Genomic DNA, 8,619 nt, shown 5'->3' on the forward strand with positions numbered 1-8,619 from the left:
TGACTGGACATATATCTATCACAGAATCACACAGAATCAACCAGGTTGGAAAAGACCTCAGAGATCATCAAGTCCAACCTATCACCTGATACCTAACACCTCCTGACAACTAAACCATGGCTCCAAGTGCCACATCCAAGCTTTTATGGAGCACTTGGAGTTTTAGCCTGGAGAAGAGGAGGCTCAGGGCAGACCTCATTGCTGTCTACAACTACCTGAAGGGAGGTTGGAGCCAGGTGGGGGTTGGGCTCTTCTCCCAGGCAAGCAGCACCAGAACAAGAGGACACAGTCTCAAGCTGTGCCAGGGGAGGTCTAGGCTGGATGTTAGGAGGAAGTTCTTCACAGAGAGAGATTTGCCATTGGGATGTGCTGCCCAGGGAGGTGGTGGAGTCACCATCCCTGGAGATGTTCAAGAGGAGCCTGGATGAGGCACTTGGTGCCATGGTCTGGTTGATTGGATAGGGCTGGGTGCTAGGTTGGACTGGAGGATCTTGGAGGTCTCTTCCAACCTGGTTGATTCTATGATTCTGTGACCTCCAGGGACAGTGTATGGCAAAGGGTAGGGGATGCAACAACAACAAAGTGGGAGGTGAGGTTGATGCTGAGATGGCCAGGGAGAGTCCTAGGCCTTCCTGGGGCCCTCTTAAGGGTGTATAAAGCCATTGCCAGTGGGGAGGGGGGGATGCCCCAGGGCAGAGGTCACCACCAATTACCCAAGCAGCCATCAACTTTTTGCTGTGTGCACTGCACTCACCTCACCTCGCTCTGCCTAGGGAGGTTTGTGTCTGTATTCTCTAGAGGAGGATGCTCAGGAGGCCACCACCACCACCACCACCACCAGCAGCAGCAGCAGCTGCTGCCGCCGCGCCGGAAAGCGAAGTCCGCTGCAGTTTGAAATGTAGTTTGTACCCAAGTCACACTTTTTGTCTGCCCTCACACGTGTGAAAGGTTAACTTCTCTGTTGGATGAGCTTTGGGTTGGTTTTCCTGGGGTCTTGTGTTTTCTTGGAGTTTTGTTTTCCTGGGTTTTTTTTTTCCTTGGGGTTTTGTTTTCTTGGGGTTTTGTTTTCTTAGGCTTTGTTTTCTTGGGGTTCTTGTTTTCTTGGAGTTTGGTTTCCTTGAGGTTTTGTTTTCTTGGGGTTCTTGTTTTCTTGGAGTTTTGTTTTCTTGGGTTTTGTTTTCTTGGGGGTTTTGCTTTTCTGAGGATTTTGTTTTCTTACTTTGTTGGGTTTTTTATTTGCTTGAGGTCTTGCTTTCTTGGGTTTTTTGTTGTCTTGGGTTCTTTGTTTTCTTCATTTTTTGTTGTCTTGGGGGTTTTGTTGCCTTGGCTTTTTGTTTCCTTGGCTTTTTATTTTCTTGGGGTTTCTGTTTTCTTTGGGTTTTGTTGTCTTGGAGTTTCATTTTCCTAGGGTTTTTGTTTTCTTGGGGGTTTGTTCTCTTGGGTTTTGTTTTTTGGGGGGTTTTGCTTTCCTGGGGGTTTTGTTTTCTTTCTTTGTTGGTTTTTTTTATTTTCTTGAGATCTTACTTTCTTGGGTTTTTTGTTATCTTGAGTTCTTTGTTTTCTTCATTTTTTGTTGTCTTGAGATTATTGTTGCCTTGGCTTTTTGTTTTCTTGGGATTTTTTTTTCTTGGGTTTTTGTTTTCTTGGGTTTTTCTCTTTTCTTGTGTTTCTTATTTTCTTGGGGGTTTGTTTTCTTGGGTTTTTTGTTTTCTTCATCTTTTGTTGTCTTGGATTTTTTGATTCCTTGGCTCTTGTTTTCCTTGGGTTTTTGTTTTCTTGCCTTTTTGTTTTCTTGGGTTTGGGGGTTTTTTGTTTGTTTGTTTTCTTTATTTTTTGTTGTCTTGGGGCTTTTGTCTTCTTAGATTTTTTATTTTCTTGGGGGTTTGTTTTCTTGGGGTCTCTTTGTTTTCTTTGGGTTTCATTTTCTTGGGTTTTTGTTTTCTTGTCTTTTGCTTGTTTTGGGGTTTTTTTGTTTGTTGGTTTGGGTTTTTGTGTTTGGGTTTTGTTTGGTTTGTTTGTTTTATTTTTTTCCAAGGGGGCCAGAATAATTAATATTCGGTAGAGATGCTCTGGTTTGAATCTGCTGCTTTCCTACAATTTTTTCAAATTTTATAATGTATTAAATACAATAAACTCTGTTTAAAATACTGAGGGTCTGGTTTAAGCCAAGAGAAGCAGAAAGGTTGGGATTTAGCTCACTGCACTTAGCTTGTGGAGTAGTGGCCGCTCCAGTAGGCAGAGCATGGTGGAGCCAGTTAAAGGCAGCAGACACCATGTTGGGACCTCTCTGGTGTGCTGCTGCACGTTGCTGGTCCTCCTTCAGCACTGTCCTTGTTAAACTTTGCCCTGGTTTGGAGAGAGGCTGTTGGTCAGACTTCAAAACATCACCAGCTCAGCCTAAGGATATCCACCAAAGACCAGCACCTGGTTCTGTTACCTTCAACCTAACAGCTAATAGGTGCCTCCTCCTCTCTTGACCCAGGAGTCGGCAGCCTCAGCTTCCCAAGCCCTCACCCTGCTGAGTGTCAGCCCTTTTGCTTTCAGTGCTGTTCATTTCCCTCATTTAAAACTACCTTTCTTCTGCCCCAGGGTGAGATGGGCAGCCCCTCGTTGGGTTGTGCTCTTGACGGCCAGCGGTAAGTCCATGGCACGGATTCACAGATCGCATCAGGTGGGAAGGGACCCTCAAAGGTCATCTTGTCCAACCCCCTCTGCGGTCAGCAGGGACACTTCCAACTAGACCAGGCTGCCCAGGGCCACATCCAGTCTGATCTTGAGTGTCCTGTCTTAGATGTCCTGCCAGTTGTTCTCTTGCAGAGTCTCACCGAGGCCACCTCTGCAGCCACCTGCTTCGGGCTGCTGAGCTCTTACCCTGCGGGCACCACGGCACGAGACTGCTGCATGGAACCCTTCACACCTTGATGCTTTCACCACCTAAGATGCACCAGCAGCCACCACCTTTCCTCCAAAGTCTCTTTTTCTGCAGTATTCCAGACTGTGACCGTGTGTTCCTCCCAGTATGGAAGTTTCTCTGGACACAATGGTGCCAACGTTCCACTCGTTTTGGTGACACTTTGCTATTTATTTAAGAAAAGAGAGAGGGGGGGGGAAGAAAAAAAGAAGCTGTTAATGACATGTAACAAAGTTTTTAATGTAGTCTGATAACTAAGAAAATCTAACCACAAACAGCTACCCATTTTTTTCCTGTGTTTTATTAAAAGGTGTCAGAGGGCATCTTTAAATTGGCTCTCTGGCAGCAGCATATCAATGGATTTGAAATGACTGAGTTGTGGAAATGGGTGAGGGAGGGAGCTCCAAAAAATTGAAGGTTTATGAGTGGGATGTTAGCTCTTCAGTGTGATGCTGGTTTATCTATTCACAGTGCTGAAACAGCTGCTTGTTTTCAATTAGCAGCAAGTAGTCCTCAAATAAACAAATGCTTGCTCCTACTGCCCACAGTTTGGTTGGGAGCTTCCATAGAAGTCAGGAAGCTAAACCCCTCGGACATAAATAATTGTAACAGAGCTTGGAAGGGTTGGAAGTGGTATGAAAGTGGGACTGTTGACAGAGATGCCCCATGAGCTGAGAGCACCTGGGCACCAGTGCAAGGTGATGGGATAGAACCCCAGAGTCGTTTGGGTTGGCAAAGCCCTTTGAGCTCATCCACTCCAACCATTCTCTAACTCTATCTACCAAGGCTGGGGCTAAACCATGGCCCTCAGCACCACATCTCTGCCTCTTTTCAGCACCTCCAGGGATGGGGATTCAGCCACCTCCCTGACATTTCAGACCCTCCCTGTGCTTCCAGGTGGAGCCTCACCTCTGGGACCTCCACACTGTACCCCAGGGATGTGTTTACACTGTCTGTAGCCCAAAGGCATCCAGAGTGCCTGGATGGCATCTGGCCCTGCTAGCCACTGTGTTTGCATATGGCTCTATGCTCTGCTGCAGGCTGGAGCTGGTGGGGCTACAGCTCCTTTCCCTGCTGCTTGGCCAGAAGGTATCCAAAGCCTGGCTGACCCCAAAGCTGACCCCACAGCACCCATCCTGCCTGCAGCCTTTGCACAGGCTGAGTGTGGAGGGCTTCCTCAGCCTTGCCACTGATGCTTTTTGTTACATTGCTCCCAAAGCTGTCAGGCTGTGCTCAGCTGGTGGCTTTGCCTCTTCAACATGTTCCTGTCCAACTCAATGCCACCAAGGATACCTTTGTGCTTCTTCCAGATCCCCATCTAGCTGGGCACCCTCCCACCAAGCCTGCATAGATTGTTGATAGAGTCAGAAATCACTCCAAGGCCCTGAATGTAAATGTCTCTGCAGTCATGATGTGGTTGTGGGGATCCTGTGGTCGTGAAGCAAGGAAGCTCTGGCTGATGACAAATGCAGGCAGGAATGAGCTAGGTGTGGATTGGCAGAGAGCAAAGGAGGTGTGAAGGTTTAAAGCACCACAGGAGGTTAGTCCTGTTTGCAGCTGGGGCTTCTAACCATGGCTTTGTGAAATGTTCTTTAGAAAAGCAGCAGACACAATGATCAATACACCCAGGAAGGGGGAGTGGGGGGAGCCAAGAAGGACCAGGTTATGGTCAGCTGGTTTCTGGAGGTTTATCCTGTGCAATAGTGCAAAGTGATCTAATTTTGTGTTAAAAAGCATGAGTCTGTTTGGTGCTGTGTTTGAGCAGGACAGGAAGAGCTGCAGTGGAGAGCTGCAGTGGAGTGCAATGGCAGTTAAGCAGCTGCCAGGAGAACTATGGCAGACATTCAGAGCTTGCAGAGGGCAACCCTTCCCACAGTGAGACAAGCAGAGGAACCAGCTCCTCACCTTTTCTCTTGGTGATACAGAATCATAGAATGGTTTGGGTTGGAAGGGACCTCCAGAGGTCATCCAGTCCAGGGACATCCTCCCCTAGATCAGGTTGCCCAGAGCCCTGCCAAGCCTCACCTTGAATACCTCCAGGGATGGGGTCTCAGCTACCTCCCTGGGCAACCTGTTCCAGTGTTACACCACCCTGGTGCTGCAGAACTTGTTCCTAACACCTCTGAACACTGGGTTTCTGCAGTAACCATCCACCCAGGGGTTAGTTCTTCCCCTGCAGACTCTAAATGTGCCAAAGAGATGTGGAAGGTAAGTATGGATCCTGGCAGGCTTGGATGGACCTTTAAGCTGTGAGGATCCTGCTGAAGGGTGACTTAATTTACCCTGCACTGGAGAAGGTGAAGTCCTGCTCAGGCACTGGCTTAATCCCTCTCTCCAGAAGCACCACTTGTAATAGGTGCTGCTAATTTACTCCATTTCCAGGTACTTATTGCCCAGGTAGCCTGACCCAGAGAATGTTTCCCCTCTGCATTGCCAGATCTAGAAGCAAATAGATCATTTCAGTGCTTGACTGGCACAGGCAGATGCAGTTGAGCCTCTGGTTCTTTTGATGCCTGATTGAAACCATAAGCCTGGAGAAAAGAAGGCTCTGGGGAGACCTTAGAGCAGGCTGAAGGGGCTACAGGAGAGAGCTGGGGAGGGACTTTTGACAAAGGCTTGGAGTGACAGGAATAGAGGCAGTGGTCTGAGGCTTGAGGAAGGGAGATATTAGGAAGATTGGATAACAGGAAGAAATTGTTTCCAGTGAGGGTGGTGAGACACTGGAGCAGGTTGCCCAGGGAGGCTGTGGATGCTCCCTCCCAGGAGGTGCTGAAGGCTGGATGAGGCCTTGAGCAAGCTGGGCTGGTGTGAGGTGTCCCTGCCCATGGCAGGGGGCTGGAATTAGATGATCTTTAAGGTCCCTTCCAACCCAAACCAATCTGTGAATCTATGAATCTAAAAATCCAACAGGGACAACCTTCTGTGCAAGCTGAGCCACCTGGTCAAGTCTTGTCTTTTTTTTTTTTTCCCCCCTGAAAAATGTTTCCATTCGAAGAGAAACATTTTGTTCCTGAGCAAAATATTTTTGCACCAACCAACCTTTCAAAACTGATTGCTAAAGTAATTGAAGGGTTTTCCACCATCACCCAAATGCCTGCTCAAGTGCATTGCTCTCTGATGGTTGTATTTTGGGGGACTTGGAGGAGGAGGAAAAGTTTGATTACTGGGTGCTGAGGAAAGGATTTTTCTTGACCAATGGTCGGCCTTTCAGAGAAATAAAAGCCTTGATTTCCATCTGTCATCTCCTGACTGCAGAATTCTGTATTATGAATTATTTCTAGGGACAACTGGTATTTGTATGTCGGCACTCATGCTGCCTGAGGTTTATTTACAGTGGAAATGAAACCAAGACATCCTGAGGGCCTGTAGACCAGTTTCTTTTACTCAGACTTCAGTTTGAGTGGTTTATTATTTCTTGAGGGTCTGGAGGGATCACCACCACCAAAAATCAATGCATCTCTTCAGCTCCCTGTGGTGGCTTTGGCTGCTGCCTCGTTGACCTGGTTATAGAAGACCCCCAAAACTGACTTAGCATTTGGGAGCCTTTTTATTTGAGACTCAAAGTGCTAAAATTCTATCCCTCCTTCTCTTCTCAAAACAAGATGCAAGCATATAGTACAGAAGGTCATCCTCTTGCTAGCTGATAACCAGGCTGCTGCCATCAATGCTGGGGGTAAACCCTAATGCCAGCCTGCTGAAGAATCTTCTGTTTGTGCAAGCATGAGCTCCAGAACTGGAGGTATCTCCTGACAGCTGAGGAAAACTCCAATTTTCCTTGAATCTCTCTTTTTTTCCCCCTCCCCCATATATTTCTTGGCTTAAGATGTTATAGAGTCCTGTGCTCCTAAAATAAGGAAGGGCATTATTTTTTATTTATTCTGGGCCAGATCCCATCTTTTGCTCTCCATATTCATAGCCAAGTTATGAGCTGAATTTTAGGTTAATGCAATTTAAGGAATATCAGAAGAGACATGGTGTGGTGATCAGCTGGCAGTGTCACTGAGCTGACAGCTACAATATCTTGTCCCTGTTGCTTCTTGCTTCTAAAACCCACAATATTTCTACTGCAGGTCTGAGGAATTGTAGAACCATGGAATAGTCTGGGTTGGAAGGGACCTTAAAGATCATCTAGGAAGAGTCATAGAATGTTTGGGTTGGAATGGACCTTAGAGATCATCTAGGAAGAGTCATAGAATGGTTTGGGTTGGAGTGGACATTAAATATCATATAGGAAGCATCATAGAATGGACATTAAAGATCATATAGGAAGCATCATAGAATGGTTTGGGTTGGAATGGACATTAAATATCATCTAGGAAGAGTCATAGAATGGTTTGGGTTGGAGTGGACATTAAATATCATATAGGAAGCATCATAGAATGGACATTAAAGATCATATAGGAAGCATCATAGAATGGTTTGGGTTGGAATGGACATTAAAGATCATCTAGGAAGAGTCATAGAATGGTTTGGGTTGGAATGGGAACATTAGAGATCATCTAGGAAGAGTCATAGAATAGTTTGGGGTTGGAATGGACCTTAGAGATCATCTAGGAAGAGTCATAGAATAGTTTGGGGTTGGAATGGACCTTAGAGATCATCTAGGAAGAGTCATAGAATAGTTTGGGGTTGGAATGGAACTTAGAGATCATCTAGGAAGCATCATAGTATGGTTTGGGTTGGAGTGGACATTAAATATCATATAGGAAGCATCATAGAATGGTTTGGGTTGGAATGGACATTAAAGATCATCTAGAAAGAATCCTAGAATGGTTTGGGTTGGAAGGGACCTTGAGACCATCTAGGAAGAGTCATAGAATAGTTTGGGGTTGGAATGGACCTTAGAGATCATCTAGGAAGCATCATAGAATGGTTTGGGCTGGAATGAACATTAAAGATCATCTAGAAAGAATCATAGAATGGTTTGGGTTGGAAGAGACCTTAAATATCATATAGAAAGCATCATAGAATGGTTTGGGTTGGAATGGACCTTAAATATGATATAGGAAGCATCATAGGATGGGTTGGGTTTTAATGGACCTTAAAGATCATCTAGGAGAATTATCTAGGAAGTGTGATTAGAGTCTTCTCTCTCAGCCCCACTGAGACTGCATGTCCATGAGCTTTGCTTTCCAGAGAGGCTGTCACTATTGTGAACAAGTTGAGTTTGTGCCCCTTCAGGCATGTGAGGTGTTGCTCCCCTTCTCCAGCCCAGCAAACTCTATCCCTGAGCCCTCAGAGGGCATCCCTGGCTTGCTGGTGTGGGGAGAGATGGAAGGAGGGACATTTGTGCCTGTAATCTGGAGTCTGGACTGATAAATGATCTCATCTCCAATCCCACATGGTCTTCCAGCTTCTGTTCTGTAGCTTGTCAGGGTTGTTATGAGTTGTCCTGAGGAGCACATGCAGCGTGGGATGGCTTTGCTTGCCTGCTGGTGCTAGGATGTGGTCTACAGGGCAGGGCAGAGCCTGGCAGGTGGGCAGTGACTTTGAATGGAAATTGCATGTGCTGAAGTCCCCTGGACTTGTGTAACTGCATTCATTCTGGCACCAGCTCAAACCAGAGGGCTTATTGAGGCTCACCGGTGGATGTTTGATGTTTCATCTGATTAACCTCCAAGAAACTGCAAAAAAAACCCCAAAAGACAAAAGAAGCAGAGCATGGCCACAAGTTCTGGAGAGCTGGGGCTGTGATTGTACTCATCCCT

The sequence above is a fragment of the Indicator indicator genome, chromosome 31 (genome assembly GCF_027791375.1).
Source record: "Indicator indicator isolate 239-I01 chromosome 31, UM_Iind_1.1, whole genome shotgun sequence".
In the NCBI taxonomy this organism is placed as follows: Eukaryota; Metazoa; Chordata; class Aves; order Piciformes; family Indicatoridae; genus Indicator; species Indicator indicator.